Raw genomic sequence first — 17,752 nt, 5'->3', positions numbered from 1 at the left:
TTTAGACCCTTGTAATCATTGCTTATTCGGAAAGCAACATAGAGTCTCTTTTACATTTTCTTCAACCAGAAAATCAGAGTTACTCAGTCTGGTACACTCTGATATTTGTGGTCCCATGGAGGAGAAGTCACTTGGCGGCAATAGGTATTTTCTGACTTTCATTGATGATGCTTCTCGAAAGGTGTGGGTGTACTTCTTAAAGACAAAGGACCAGGCTTTTGATTATTTCAAGATATTTCATGCCATGGTAGAGCGTGAAACGGGAAAGAAATTAAAATGCCTTCGCTTAGATAATGGAGGCGAGTATACTTCCAAGGAGTTCGATTCCTATTGCAAGAGACAAAGGATTCGACATGAAAATACGGTCCCACGCACCCCACAACACAATGGAGTAGCCGAGAGAATGAACCGAACAATTATGGAAAGAGTCAGAAGTAGGATCAGTATCGCAAAACTGCCTAAGCCATTCTGGGGAGAAGCTGTTCGTGCCGCTTGCTACCTAATCAACCGGTCACCATCAGCCCCGTTGAATTTTGAGGTTCCAGAGAAAATATGGTCGGGTAAGAATCCCTCATATTCTCACTTAAGGGTATTCGGTTGTTTAGCACATGCACATGTATACAAGGAGCTCAGGAAGAAGCTTGATGGTAGAACTATACCATGTATCTTCATAGGCTATGGAGATGAAGAATTTGGGTATAGATTATGGGATCCAATACAGAAGACGGTGATCAGAAGTAGGGATGTTGTATTCCACGAAAACCAGACAATTGAAGACATTGAAAAGCCCACAATGTCTTATGAAAGAGGTTCCAGTGCCCAAAAAGTTGGTCCAGATCCACTACCATTGCAGTTTGACACAAATAGCATGGGGGAGCATGAAGCAGTACCAGAAGCAGAACAGGAGGATGTTTGGCAGGGGGAGGCACAAACCCCTCAGGAAACTACAGAACCATCACAGGGGAACGATGATGGTACACATCTTGAAGCTAATAATCAACAACCTCGTCGATCTGAACGAGGTCAGATTCCATCAACTCGATACCCAGAAACCGAGTATATTCTACTTTCTGAAGATGGAGAACCAGAGAGTTTCCATGAAGCTATATCTCATACGGATAAAGAAAAATGACTGCAAGCAATGACCGAAGAGATGAACTCTTTACAGAAAAACAACACTTATGAGATTGTGAAACTTCCACAAGGAAAGAAGGTACTGAAGAGTAAATGGGTATTCAAGCTGAAGAAAGATGCCAGCGGAAAGGTGGTGAAGCACAAAGCCCGGTTAGTAGTCAAAGGATTCCTACAGAAAAAAGGGAATTGACTTTGATGAAATATTTTCACCAGTTGTAAAATTGACTTCAATCCGCATCATCCTTGGATTTGTAGCCAGTTTGAATTTGGAGCTGGAACAAATGGATGTCAAGACAACATTTCTTCATGGTGATCTAAATGAAGAAATCTATATGGAGCAGCCGGAAGGTTTTGAGGTTTCAGGAAAAGAAAACCTTGTCTATAAGCTTACGAAAAGTTTATATGGCCTAAAGCAAGCACCGAGGCAGTGGTACAAAAGGTTTGACTCATTTATGGTAAGTCAAGGATATAAAAGGACTGCTGCAGATCAGTGTGTTTGCATTCAGAGATTTTCGGATGGCAATTTTGTTGTACTTCTACTTTATGTAGACGACATGTTGATCGTCGAACAAGATGCAACAAAAATTAGACAGTTGAAGAAAGAACTCTCTAAGTCCTTTGAAATGAAAGACTTAGGTCCAGCTCAACATATTTTGGGATTGCAGATAACTCGAGATAGGGGAAACAAGAAGTTATGGCTATCTCAAGAAAATTACATTGAACGGGTGATCAAACGGTTCAATATGAGTAATGCCAAACCGGTAGGTGTCCCTTTGGCAAATCACTTCAAGTTGAGCAAGAGTTTGTGCCCCTCATCCAAGAAAGAGATTGAGGAGATGTCTACAATTCCATATTCTTCAGCAGTTGGAAGCCTGATGTATGCCATGGTTTGCACGAGGCCAGATATCGCACATGCGGTAGGTGTGGTAAGTCGTTTTCTTTCTAACCCTGGAAAGAAACATTGGGAGGCAGTTAAATGGATTTTCAGGTATCTTAAAGGTACTTCAAAATCAAGTCTGTGCTTTGGGGGAGCTGATCCAGTCTTGGAAGGCTATACAGATTCAGATATGGCCGGAGATCCTGATGGAAGAAAATCAACCTCAGGATATGTTTATACTTTTGCAGGGGGAGCTGTGTCATGGCAGTCAAGATTGCAGAAGTGTGTTGCACTATCCACAACTGAAGTAGAGTATATTCCTGTAGCGGAAGCTGGAAAAGAAATGTTGTGGCTAAAGCGGTTTCTCCAAGAACTAGGGATAAATCAAATAGAGTATAAGATACATTGTGATAGTCAAAGTGCAATTGATTTAAGCATAAACTCAATGTATCATTCTCGGACAAAGCACATCGACATTCGCTATCACTGGATACGCGAGGTGATGAATCAACAACTGTTGAAACTAGTGAAGATCCATACGAAGGAGAATCCAGCAGACATGTTAACAAAGGTGGTCACTCAAGAAAAGTTAGAGCTGTGCAGAGACATAGTTGGAATAACTTTCAAATAGTAGCTGCGTTGGAATGCAGCTGAAGGGGGAGAATTGATAAGTTCAGCTGCTGCCAACTACCAATTCTAGAAGCCCATCATTGTTGAAGCCACCAACCCATTCTAGAAGCCACCATTGTTGAAGCCTCCATTGTTGAATGAAGAATTCAACCACCAACCACCTTCTTTAAGACTATAAATAGAGCCTTATGTTTTACACAGAAACATCAATCCAGAGAGATTGAAATACAATCCAGGAAGAGATTGTGAGAACAAAAAGAGAGTTTGGTGAGGTTTTTTGTAGAGAGAAATTCTTGGTGTAAATTCTCTATAATTCTATTCTTGTGAAATAGAGTTGTTTTTCCTCCCAAATAATCTTCATATTGATCCGAGAATCACAACACAGCCTCTATAAAAGACTACGGCCATTGCACTTCACGTGTTCTTGTCTTTACTAGTTTTAGTGTACGTGCGTTGCACGTTTGCATCGCATTAATCAATAAAAAAAATATGCAAATTGTTGAAAAACAGAAATGGAGGTTAAACTAAACGCATCAAGTGTTTAAATGATGAAAATGAATACTATTAGATTGACACAACATAGTTGAATTCAATAGTTTCTAAAGAATTTATTATAATTAGTTCTGTAGTAGTATTTGTAGTTATAAATATTTTATTATAGAAGATACAAATATGTTATGTTATGTATTTCACCTAGCATCTCTTTATAAACTCTATGTTCATATGTCATTATACAAGAAAATAATTGTTCTGAAATTTTAAGAGTTCACCACGTTGATGTCAATTTTTCAGAATTATAGGAAAAAAATTACAGATTTATAGTTATTTCAAGAGTTTCAAATATATTACTCTTAAAAAGTTAAGGTAATCAATTATGAGTCCTATACCAATAAATTTGTGATTTACGGAAAAGAATACATTTACTCCGTAGAAGGGCTGAACAAAGCACACTGAGAGCAAATTATAATACTTCGTTTGTATTACAAATGAGAAAATATATCATAAGCAAAAAATTTTCAAAGCTTAATGATTCATAAATTATTTGATCTGTTAGATTGTCAACAAAAGCAAAAGCAGGGGCTAGAAATTGAGCGAAGATTCCCTGCTGAGTTCTGAAATCAAAAGTTGAAGTTATTATTGGATTCATGAAAAATTATACAATGTAAAAAATAGAGGAAAAAAAAAATGAACTACATGATAAATCAGAAATAATGAGCATGAGAATCTAGATGTTCAAATATAACTATCTCTAACAATAATCGGAGTCACATGTGAGAGTTGTAGGAAGAAGAATAAAAACTTCGACTATGCATACAAAGAAATACACTAACACAACAACAACAACAACAACAACAACGACCCAGTATAATCCCACAAGTGGAGTCTGGGGAGGGTAATATGTACGCAGACCTTACCCCTACCCCGAAGGGTAGAGAGGCTGTTTCCAGGAGACCCTCGGCTCAAAAAAGCAATAGGAGATGATATATTAGTACCATAAAAATGCATAATAAAAATAACAACAATATATAAGAGATATGAAATACAGAATACGAAATACGAAATATGAAATAGATGGCTGGTATAGTACAACTAGAAGGTAAAGCCCTGCATCAATAGACGACCAATGACATTCCTAGTCTAACTCCTAACTGGATAGTCTCACTCTATTGTGCTGTAGAAATATTCACACTCTCCCCTAACCTACAACCTTAATGCTCGACCTCCATAATTCCCTATCAAGGGCCATGTCCTCAGTAATCCTAAGTCATGGGCCTCTAAAAGACTATTGAAAAAGAATCTAACAGAACTGTTACATTCCTACAACAGAATCAAAAGCAAAAAAAGAAATAAAAAAAAATTACATTTTAAGTTAAATCTGTAAATACAAGATCATTTATATATTAATCACTGTCTAAGATCATAAATAAACTTAAAAGGTAGAATTATACCTTTTGCAAAATACTGCTTAAAATTGATGATGAATACGGACTACTGGAATATCTTATACAAGTATTTGGCTCCGTCTTCTTCTGGAAGGATTTTAATTTGTTCCATCATTGAGTAGTTGACATACAAAAGAAAAATGAGTTCCATTGCAATAAGGAATGTATTACAAATTCTCATATTTTTACTTGGAGATACGCTTATGCAGTCATACAAGATCTTCTTCAACTCTCGAAACGAATTCTTTAGGTCTCTAAATTTGGAACGAAATCAAGGGAATAAGAACTTTCTTTAACAAATTCAAGCGTAATTAGTGTAGAATTATCATGAGAGAATTTAGCTAAATTTATTTATGATTACAATTTAATTCAATATGAAATACACTTACGAAGGATAAAAAAGACGAAGGTACCTCATTTGACAGCAAACATTATTAAAAAATTTGGACTTAATTACGAACTTCGTCATTAATCCGTTGCTAAATTGCTTGCCGTTAAATTTTATACCCTTGTGTATGTGCTTTGCATACGCATATTTGTCGTCAATAAGTAAAATTTTAGTATACAAGAAGAATAAATTGAAGTAAAGTAGTAGCTGATAGACTTTATCATTGGCGACTTTGTGGTAAATACTCCTATTAATTATTTGTATGATAATGTGATATCTCTTTAATTAAACTACTTTTGAATCGTGACATATTTATTTAGACTTATATTTTCGGCACACTTCTCACCAAAATAGCCTATTTGTTTGTATAAGATTATACTAATTTAATATTTAAGAAAATAGCAAATGGCTTTTTTGTCGATTATGGAATCTTTTAGTGAAAAAGTTCAGTCAACATTTCTAAGGACTTTATCATATTTATTTTTATATTATTTTGTGCATTGAATTTATAATATGTATCCTGCAAAAAAAATATAAAATAAATTAATTAGAATGGTTTTATTTCTAAACATTTTGTAAAAAAAATTGTAATAAACATTATCACCAATGAGTTTATTGTAAAGACTCCTATTATTAATTATTTGTATGATATTGTTTCGCATCTCCTTAATTAAAGATATTTTGAAACGTAACTCTAAATGACATATTTATTTAGACATCTATTTTCAGCACATTCTTGCCAAAATAGCCTATATATTTTTTGTATAAGATTATACTTATTTAATATCTAAGAAAATAGCAAATGGCTTTTTTTGTCGAGGATGGATTTTTTTAGTGAATCGCAACAAATTAAATCAACATTTCTAAGGACCTTATCATTTTTATTTTTTATATTATTTATTTGTGCATTGAATTTATAATATGTATCCTGCAAAAAAGTATAAAATAAGTTAGTTAGATTGATTATATTTCTAAAAGTTTTGTAAACGAATTGTATTGAAGTTTTTCAAATATAATTTGCTAATTTGTTTTCTTATAATTACAGATAGTCAAAGACTACTTCTTATTATTATGAGACAAAAATAGGTTCATATTTCTTTATATTTGTTAGAATAAGTTTATTCTAACCAATCTTTTTTAGGAGATTCAGATGTGCAATTTATTTCCATTTGAAAAAATAAATAACAACAACAACAACAACAACAACAACAACAACATCCCAGTATAATCCCACAAGTGGGGTCTGGGGAGGGTAATATGTATGCAGACCATACCCCTACCCTGAGGGGCAGAGAGGCTGTTTCCAGGAGACCCTCGGCTCAAGAGAGCAACAACAGACAATATATTAGTACTATCAATAGACTCATAGTAAATAACATAAAATACATAACATAAAATAAAAAAATAACAATACTATAAGAAATATAGGAAATACGAAAATGATGTAAGGTATACTAATATCCAACAGATATAGCCCTGCATCAGTAGCAGATCAGTAGCATCCTAAGTCTAACTCCTAAATGGCTAGTCTCCCTCTAGTGCGTTGTAGATTTAATAAACAGAAACATTGCTGAAATTACCAACAAAACACATGATCGATGCATACCCATATTAACAACCAAAGTCGTGCCATGTCCTGCCTGATCATCTCCCCCCAATACTTCTTAGGTCTCCCTCTACCTCTCCTCGTGCCCACCATAGCCAGTCGCTCACACCTCCTCACTGGTGCATTAATGCTCCTCCTCTGAATGTGCCCGAACCATCTGAGTCTTGCTTCCCGCATCTTGTCCTCCATGGGGCCACGCCCACCTTCTATCGAATATCTTCATTCCTAATCTTGTCCATCCTTGTATGCCCGCACATCCACCTCTGCATCCTCATCTCTGCTACTTTCATCTTCTGGATGTGTGAATTTTTAACCGGCCAACACTCGGTCCCATACAACATAGCAGGCCTTACTACTGCTCTATAAAACTTACCTTTTAGTAACGGTGTCACTTTCTTGTCACACAAGACTCCCGTTGCTAACCTCCACTTCATCCACCCACCCCTATACGATGTGTGACATCCTCACCGATCTCCCCGGTCCCCTGAATAACTGACCTAAGGTACTTGAAACTACCCCTCTTAGGGATGACTTGAGAGTCGAGCCTCACTTCCACTCCTGCTTTCGTCAGCTCGGCCCCAAATTTGCACTCGAGGTATTCCGTCTTCGTCCTGCTCAGCCTGAAACCTTTAGACTCAAGGGCATGTCTCCAAACCTCTAGCCTCTCATTGAAGCCGCGTCGTGTCTCGTCAATTAGGACTATGTCATCAGCAAATAACATGCACCATGGCACCTCCCCTTGAATATAATGTGTTATGGCATCCATCACCAGGGCAAATAGGAAAGGGCTGAACGCAGACCCTTGGTGCAACCCCGTAATAACCGAAAAATGGTAGGAGTCGCCTCCTACTATCCTAACCCGAGTCTTAGCTCCACCATACATGTCTTTAATCACCCTAATGTAGTCAACCGGGACCCCTTTAACCTCTAAGCATTAACATAGGACCTCCCTAGGAACCCTATCGTACGTTTTCTCTAGAACGATAAACACCATGTGGAGATCCTTCTTCTTATCCCTGTATTGTTCCATCATCCTCCTAATAAGGTGGATAGCTTCTGTGGTAGATCGCCCCGGCATGAACCCAAACTGGTTATCTAAAATAGACACCGTCCTTCGCACCCTCATTTCTACCACTCTCTCCCAGACTTTCATGGTATGACTCATTAATTTGATACCCTTATAGTTGTTACAGCTTTGAACATCGCCTTTGTTCTTATACAACGGAACCATTGTACTCCACCTCCACTCTTCAGGCATCTTATTAGTCTTGAATATAACATTAAACAACCCAGTAAGCCATTCCAAGCATGCTCTACCCACACACCTCCAAAGTTCAACCGGAATTTCTTCTGGCCCGGTAGCTCTGCCCCTCCTCATCTTATGCATTGCCTCCATGACCTCATCAACCTCAATGTCCCTACAATACTTAATTCATGGGGGCTATTGGCATTCCTCAATTCACCTAGCACAATATCCTGATCCCCTTCTTCATTTAAAAGTTTATGAAAGTAGGTCTATTATCTCCTCTTAATCTGGTCATCCCCCATCAAAACTTTGTCGTCATCATCTTTTATGCACCTTACTTGGTCCAGATCCCGAGCCGTCCTCTCTCTAACCTTAACGAGTCAGAATAACTTCTTCTCCCCTCCTTTGTTCCCTAGTTCCTCATACAGACGAGCAAAAGCTGTCGTCTTAGCCTCCATTACTGCCATCTTCGCCTCCTTCCTAGCTACCTTATATCTCTCACTGTTCGCTCTCTTCTCCTCCTCTCCAGCGCTCCCTACGAACTACAGGTACGCCGCCTTCTTCGCTTACACTTTATCTTGGACAACTGCATTCCACCACCAGTCTCCTTTGTGGCCACCGGTGCGGCCCAAAGATATCCCTAACACCTCTCTCTCCGCCTTCCTTAGACAATCACCCGTCGTCGACCACATAGTGTTTGTGTCCCCACTACTTCTCCAATCTCCCATTGACGATAACCTTCCTTCCAACTCCTGATATTTATCCTTAGTCAAGGAGCCCCACCTAATCCTCGGACGACCTCGTACTGACCTCTTCTTCCTCCTTATCCTAATACCAATGTCCATCACCAAAAGCCTATGTTGCATTGCTAGGGTCTCACCTGGGATAACTTGCAATCCTCGCACAACTTTCTGTCACATCTCCTGAGGAGGAGATAGTCAATCTGAGTCTTCGCCACCGAACTTTTGTAAGTAACCAAATGCTCATCCCGCTTCGAAAAACTTGAGTTCGCAATCACTAGATCGAATGCCTTAGCAAAGTCCAACAACGAAGTGCCCCCTCCGTTCCGCTCCCCAACACCAAAGCCGCCATGCACCTCGGTATAACCAACTGCAGATGACCCAATATGACCATTGAAATCTCCTTCTATGAGTAACCTCTCCGAAGGCGGAATACTACGAACGATGTCATCCAACCCCTCCCAAAAACGCCTTTTAATCTCCTCATCCAAGCCTACTTGCGGCGCGTACGTGCTAACGACATTTAAAGTACACTCACCCACCACTAATTTAATAGTCATTAGTCTATCATTCACCCACTTGACCTCTACCACCGAATCTCTAAGATGGTTATCTACCAGGATACCCACTCCATTCTTACCCCTCAGGACTCCAGAGTACCATAACTTATACCCATCCACGTTTTTCGCCCTCGATCCAACCCATCTAGTCTCCTGGACACACGCTATATTAATCTTCCTCTTCTGAAGTATCTTCACCAACTCTATAGACTTACTCGTTAGCGAACCTATGTTCCATGACCCGATTCTCAACCTATAGGCTCCCTTGCCCCCTCTACCTCCCCTACCTCCCATCCCACACCCTGAACCCGGCCCCACACTCTGCCCCACCCGAGGACATGCCCTTAATCTATCATCCCAGATTGTAGCCACTACACCTACGACAACTCTCAAGAAGACTCACTAGTGCACAATGAACAACGAATCAAACTAGAAGGAAACAAGTGACTACAAGTACACTAGTTGAATGAATGAACTATTGTAAATCAAAGTAACATCAATTTAGCTAACATCAATTCCATCAATTTACTAGTACACTAGTGGTTTCTATTGCACAATATTTTTGTCTCGATGGAATTAATAATCTTAAAATATTAGGGTTTTATAGTTCAAATAAAGAGAAACCACATCATAATTAAGCAAAAAAATTCTCAGTACTTTAAATAAAAATAAAGGTATACCTGATTAGCTGACACTTTAGATTGCGAATAAAAGCAAGGAGAACATAAGTAAGAACCTTAGCGTAGATTTTATGCGGAGTTCTAAAATGAAAGTCAAATATTGTTGGATATTAATTCATGAAAATATACTACAAAGAATAAAGCAAAAATAAAAAGCTAAACCTAAATCAAATCAAATCAAAACAAACTATCAAATAAATTGGACTATCATAAGTTTTCCTAGAACTATGTAGGCACCTACGTATATGTTTTCAATTCGCCAATTCTCCAAATTTACTTGGAGATATGCTTCTATAGTGACTTCTTCAATTCTCCATATTTGGAAAGAAATCAAAGAAAATAAAGACTTTCTTTTAATAAATCTATGCGTAATTATTAAGTGAAATACTATAAAAATAATTAAATAATAATTTAAAGGAAAATAATAAATGACAATTTTGTCTATTGTGGTTTCTTTTAATGAAGGGTAAAAAGTTCAATCAACATTTCGCTAAGGGCCTTCGTGCTTTTAATATAGTATAGATAGATATAGATAATCCTCACATGAAATTAACCATCTACCCACAACTCTACACGGGAATGATCTATGCCCCATAGTTCCAACACATGAATTCCTTCTCCTCACCACAAATGAGTTTGTCTCCAACGAGCATCCAGGAGCCAATGTCACCATTCTTGAGTCCTCCAATAACTCCACCTCCATCGCCCAACGAACTAGGAGAGCAAACAAGGTTAGAGTTAGCACAAATTATGGAGGAAATGAAGGGAAACACGAACAAAGTTCATATGGCTAAAGGGCTTCTATCTCTAAGCAGTACGCAAAAAAATTCATACTGAAATGCCTTCCAGAACTAACAATATGCAGTGTAAACTTCAGGGAAAATCAAAATCAACAGGAGGGAAAATATTCCATGGTAATAATTCCATCTATGAGACAGAACACTCCAAGACAACATCACACTCAGGCTCCACTGGGAGTAACGAGTGATATAGTTGACCTAGATGAACCCACAAACCCACAACATATCATGAATTTAATAGTTTGGAATTGTAGGGGTTCGAATAATGCAGAGTTTAGAAGACAATTTAGATCACTGTTGGATAACTATAGACCTGTCTTAGTTGTCCTACTGGAGACATGCATGTATGATCAAACGGTTTTAAAAAATAATTTTAACTTCTCACATATGGCACAAGTTGACGCACAAGGAATGTCGGGTGTGTCGCGCCCCTTTTTTCCTCTTTTGACAGGAAAGTCCGGGTTTTGACATTCACGGGGTGTAATGACTCATCTCCTTTTGGGAATTGGGTATTTGAAGAGTCGCCACCTAACGGATTATGGTGCGTTAGGACACCTAGAGCGATTAACTCTTGGGTTGGTTTGCATTACCAGAGATTAGGGTAAGGGCTCGAAGTAACTTCGAGGGGAAGGTGTTAGGAACCCCTCTTGGTCCACAACTGTGGGTCCTGACCGAACTTATATTCACAAATTAGTCCTTTACAAGTAAACAGTTGAATCAAATAGGTTGCAAGTAAAGCACGTTAGATAACTCAAGTAATAAGATTTAGACAAATTATAAAACAAAGGTTTGAATAAAGGAAATTTTTGGTAAAGGAGGGGTCCTAGGTTAGTTATCCTATAGGATCATGATAACTAGGGAATATGATGCATTTTACACTCATTCTTACTTAAGTTTTGATTAGAAATGTGTACAAAATAGTCCCAAAAGCTCACAAGTTGTGCTTGATTGCAGGTTTGATCAACAAGGTGTCAGAAACCAGCTCAAAAAGTAGTGAAACTTGCACAAGTACCAAGATAAGACAAAGCTCAGTCAACACAGGGCCAATGCGGCCGCATACCATTCTGTGCGGTCCACAAAAGTGAAGTTCATAGTGGTTGCTTTTCAGGCCATAAGGCAATGCGGCTGCAAAGGGTTTTATACGGTCCGCATTGGGTTCACCGCGGCCGCACTCGATTTCGCGTGGTCCGCAGAGCCAAGGTTCAGAGAGGTGGCATTTTGGAGGATGAAGCCCAATGCGGTCCGCGGTCCATTTCATGCGGACCGCACTAGAAGCCACCGTGGCCGCACTCAATTTTGTACGATCCGCATTGCCCAAGTTCAGAGAGCAGATTATTGGAGTCTATATCCTTAGTCGGCCACACTTAATTCTGTGCGGTCCGCACTAGCCCCGCAGGGGTATTTTTGTTCAGAATTTTTAGCTTAGTATAAATAGCGTCTTTTTCCATTTTTAGATCATCAGATAGTTTTGTACTCAGAGCTGCGCTCGTGACTTCATTTCTTTTACCTATTTTGAGTAATTTTAGCTTAATTTCAACATTGAATCTTCAAGTTTAATTTAGCAATTAATTATTATGAGTTGTTCTTCATCTATTGCCTTGTTTTCTTCTCTAATTATGAGTAGCTAGACCCATAAGCTAGGGTTGTAGCTCAACCCTAGTGTGGGTAATTGATGAGTCTTGTGTTTTAGGGCTTGATTGACTATGGATGTTTGATATTTGGACTAATTTCAGGTTTAATTGTTGAATTCGTGGTTGCAAACACTAGTTGTTGTTTAGTTGACTTTGGCTCTTCTTGAGAAAGGGAGCCTAAGTCTCTGAAATTGGTCCAACAAGGAATTAGGGCGTACTCAAAGGATTGATAGCCCCAATTAATGGGTTAAACATAGAGATAGTAATACCCGACTTGAACCTCAATTGCTTGCACAAATTTGCATACCCAATTGGACTTGAGAAAGACAATTAGGGCAAAATCACTTGAACCACCGAGAGGTGTAGAGTGAGTAGAATCGGGCAATGGTTATCATACTCCCCAAATATGACAATCTAGCCTTAGACTCAAGAATCCGTTAATTAACCACCTAGGAGAAAGTCACTATCCTAATGCCTTTTATCTATTTGATCAATTCTCAATAGTCTATTCTTATCTTTATTTAGCATAATTTAGCATCGTAGTATTATACAATTCGAAGTAAAATCAAAATCCAAAATATTTAGAAGTGTAATTTGGAACAAATACACAACTCCACTTTAGATAGACACTCAACTCCAATATCCAGCTCCTTGTGAAAATCGATCCCGACCTCATCGGGTAAAAGCTGCTTCGACCTCTCTCGCTACTCAATAGTAGTGCAGGGTTGGCCTCGATCACTTTTTGGCACCGTTGCCGGGGAACTAATGGTTTTGGCTATCTATCTATCTATCTAGTTTTGTGTATTATTCTTCTTTCCTTCTTTGTTACTAATATGTGTGTGTCACAACTTCAGGTACCAAATGACAGCAAACAATGCCAATGACCCTCTTGGAAATGTGATTGGGAGGAGGAGGTAGATGATTTTAGAGATGATGAGGTGCCTATTGTACCTCAAGGACAATGTAGAGACCATCAGGCCAATGTTAATACCAATGACAATATTCCAGACCCTCCTCCGCCACCTCCAAGAGTGGGTCCTCGAGTGCTTCCGAACCAAGGCTATGTAAGTGCTATTGTCCCACCCCGATTCCGGGCAGGCAATTTTCAAATAACCAATGTGATGCTGACATTGCTGGAGCAGCGTGGGTATTCACGGGCACTGCCAATCAAAATGCTTACAAACAACTTAAGGGGTTCGTGGATACCTGTTGGGGGAGCAAGCAAACTAATGTGTCCGAAGATGCACTACGGTTGAGACTCTTCCCATTGTCACTTAGAGGGAAGGCATTGGATTGGCTTGAGTGACTTCCCAAACATTCCATCACTACTTGGGATGAGTTAGCAGACAAGTTCATTGCAAAATTTTTCTCACCGGGGCATATGGCTGCACTGAGACATGAGATCTTGGCTTTCAAACAGGAACCAACCGAACCTTTGCATGAGATTTGGGAGCGCTATAGAACAATGGTGAAGGAATGCCCCAACAATGATATGACCGAGGCGATGATCCAACAAACTTTTTACTGGGGCATTAATACAACAAACCAATGCATAGTGAACCAACTTGCTGGGGGCAACTTCATGAAGCTGTCTTATGATGAGGCTTGTGATATTATTGACGAGATGGCCGACACTTCTTCTGCTTGTCAAAGTAGAGCCAATGTGCCCCAGGGTGATCCCATGGTTACTCATTTGCACAAGGAATTACATGATCATGGGCAGGCTATAGCTGAGTTGACAACTACAATGAACCAACTAGCAAAGGCACAATTGCAACAAGTTCAAAATCCTCGCCAAGTGAATGTTATGGAGGGTATCAACATGCTAGTCAACAAAAAAAGACAAAGAGGGCAACAACACCAAGGGAATTCAGATCAATTTGATAATGATTGTGGGGAATTCCAAGATGATGGTTATGATGAGCAGAATGAAGAGGTGCAATACGTGAATAATTATCAAGGCCAAAGGGGAAATTCTTCCAACCAACAACAATTGAGACCCCGGGCAATTGGGGCAATCAACAACAAGACAATGGTAATTGGGGGAGCAACAACCAAAACTCCAACTTGGGAAATCAGAACAACAATCAAAACAATCAAGGAAATTGGAATGGTAACAACAACAATTGGGATGGTAACAATAATAAATGGTGGATGGAACAATGGCAACCAAGGAAACCGGGGGCAAAGCTTTCAAAGGCCCCCAATGTATCAACAACCGAACAATCCGCCTCTATTTCCATCCCAAGGTCCTAGTTCTTCTAACAATGATATATGGAGAATTGAAATGACGTTTGAACAAATGATGAAAAAGAATGCGGATTCTAATGCGCAGTTCAATACCTCAATCAGAAACTTGGAGGTGCAGTTAGGACAAATCTCACAGTCTTTGAATACTTGTCCTAAGAGGGCTCTACCTAATGATATGGTGGCTAACCCAAAGGGTGGGAAAAATCATGTTATGGCGGTAACTACAAGAAGTGTTAGAGGCGGAGATATGAATGCCTCCAAACAAAAGCAAATTTTGAGTGATGAAGTTGAGTTGCAAGAAGATGAAGTTCCTTTGGTGGTTGAAAATGTGATTGATGACAATGTGAACGAAGAAGTGAGGATTGATATTCAAGATGTCGAGGTGGAAACTCAAAATGACGTGAACCCGTCTAGGGAACACGTAATAGACATGCCAGAGCCGGTTGTGCCTAAGGCCAATGCACCTTTGCTAAGGCCACCTCCGCCTTATCCTCAAAGGCTCGCAAAGTAGAAAAGTGGGAATCAGTTTAAAAAGTTCATTGACATGATGAAGAGCTTATCCATTAATGTGCCTTTGGTGGAGGCTCTTGAACAAATGTCGGGCTATGCTAAACACAGGAAGGACTTGGTGACAAAGAAATAGTCAATGGATTGTGAAACTATAAATATGACTCACCAAGTTAGTGCTATAGTTCATTCAATGGCCCCAAAGCTTGAAGATCCCGATGCTTTCACCATTCCTTGCACCATTGGGAGTGCGGACTTTGCTAAGGCTCTATGTGATTTAGGGGCTAGTATCAATTTGATGCCCTACTCAGTTTTCAAGAATTTGGGTATTGGGCAACCAAGGCCGAATTTCATGAGATTGCAAATGGCGGATATAACGATAAAAAGACCATTGGGTATTATTGATGATTTCCTTGTCCGGGTGGATAAATTTATCCTGCCAGCTGATTTTGTGATCTTGGATTGTAGGTGGATTATGAAGTTTCAATCATATTGGGGAGACCTTTCCTTGCTACAGGGAAAGACTTAGTTGATGTGGAAGCAGGGGAACTCACCTTCTGGGTGGGTGATGAAAAATGGTCTTTCATGTGTGCAAGTCAATGAAGCAGCCCAACAGTACCGAGGTGTGCTCTTTTGTGGACCTTGTCACAGCAGTGATAGTTGATGATACTAGTGCAATGATCAATGTGGAGGACCATCTTAAGACCGTATTGTTGAATCTTGATGTCAATGAGGATGCAAGCCGGGTAGAGTGTGTGAATGCTTTACATGGAATGGGCTCGTACTCTTATGAGCCTAGAATACTCGTTTTGGATCTCGAGAATAGGAAGACTCCACCAACAAAGCCTTCAATTGAGGAATCTCCGGTGTTGGAGTTGAAGTCGTTGCCTCCACACCTCAGATATGAGTTCTTAGGCCCAAGTTCTACTTTGCTAGTTATTCTTTCCTCTTATCTTACTAACATGCAGGTTGATGCCACATTGGTGGGGCTTCAAAAGCGGAAAAAGGCAATTGGATGGACTTTAGCTAATATTTGGGAGATAAGCCCCGCATTCTGTATGCATAAGATTATTCTAGAAGATGATGCAAAGCCCTCCTTGGAGCATCAAAGAAGGTTGAACGAAGCAATGCAAGAAGTTGTGAAAAAGGAGGTGATCAAGTGGTTGGATGCCGGGGTTGTATACCCCATCTCTAATAGCTCTTGGATTTCACCGGTGCAATGTGTACCGAAGAAGGGTGGCATGACCGTGGTTGCAAATTCACAAAATGAGTTGATTCCTACTAGAACCGTCACCGGTTGGAGGGTATGCATGGACTACCTCAAGCTGAATAAAGTGACCCGCAAGGATCACTTTCCATTGCCTTTTCTTGATCAGATGTTAGACCGACTTGCTGGGCGTGCCTTCTACTGTTTCTTGGATGGGTATTCTGGATACAAACAAATCTTGATTGCTCCGTAAGATTAGGAGAAGACCACATTCACTTGTCCATATGGCACCTTTGCCTTTTCTCGGATGCCTTTTGGGTTGTGTAATGCACCGGTTACATTTCAATAGTGTATGATGGCTATTTTCATCGATATAGTAGAAGATATTTTGGAGGTGTTCATGGATGACTTCAGTGTTGTGGGTGATTCATTTGATGAGTGTTTGAAAAATCTTGATAGAGTTTTGGCCCGTTGTGTAGAAACTAATCTTGTTCTCAATTGGGAGAAATGCCATTTTATGGTGGAAGAGGGCATAGTTCTTGGGCATAAAATTTCAAAGCATGGTATTGAGGTGAACAAAGCAAAAATTGATGTGATTTCAAGGCTCCTGTCACGCCCCAAAATCCGAGGAGCGCGACCGGTGCTCAACCGAGTAAACCCGACTGAGCAAGCCTGTTAGGTTTCATTCTACCCAAACTAATTTATGAATAAATAGGAGATGGAATCCAATAATCATACCTAGTAAGTATTTCATTAAAAACTTCCATTTCATTTCCATTAGCAGCTTAAATCATAATTATCAAAATATTACAAGTTTTATAAATCTTTGCCAAATATCAATATTTCTACTTTAATTCCAATACCCGACACTACCCACAACCTGTCTACGGAGCCTCTAAACATAACTAAAGAGTAATGTAATATGAAAATGCCGGCAACAAGGCTTCGGCTATACCTCAAATACAAAGTACATGATGAACGGATGAAACATGACCCCGAAACGAAATGGGGCTCACCAAGTCAGCTGAAAGGATGATGCGGCACTAGCTACGACCAACACTGCCTGCTATAGAAACACCTACTTCCATTTAAAGATGTAGCGCCCCCAGAAAAGAGACGTTAGTGTCATCGAATAGCACTAGTATGTATAACTAAATACCATCTAGTTAGAAAGAACTTTCATACAAGAATAAAGAGGAAATCATAAAGACAACAAAGTTTCAAATAAGCACCATGTCAACAATATAAGGAGGTTCACATGATTTTCACATAGTTTCTGAAATTTTATATTAGAGCATCCCACGCTGTTGCATCATTATCCACTTTGCCACTGCTTCATTGAACGGAGTCCGATCATGGCCCGATCGGCTAAGCCGTCTCCCGGAGACGTTACCATTATTTTATTCACACTTTTCAATTTCAATCATCAATCCATTACCACCATGTGTATATATCATGGCATCCGATCACGACCCGATTGGCTAAGCTGCCTCATTTGAAACATATACCTCATACATTATTTCATTGTCACTTTCGGGTTCAATATCAACACA

Source organism: Nicotiana tabacum, chromosome 7 (genome assembly GCF_000715075.1).
Source record: "Nicotiana tabacum cultivar K326 chromosome 7, ASM71507v2, whole genome shotgun sequence".
NCBI classification, from domain to species: domain Eukaryota; kingdom Viridiplantae; phylum Streptophyta; class Magnoliopsida; order Solanales; family Solanaceae; genus Nicotiana; species Nicotiana tabacum.
The sequence above is the reverse complement of the archived record's forward strand: the minus strand, read 5'-3'. Positions refer to the sequence as shown.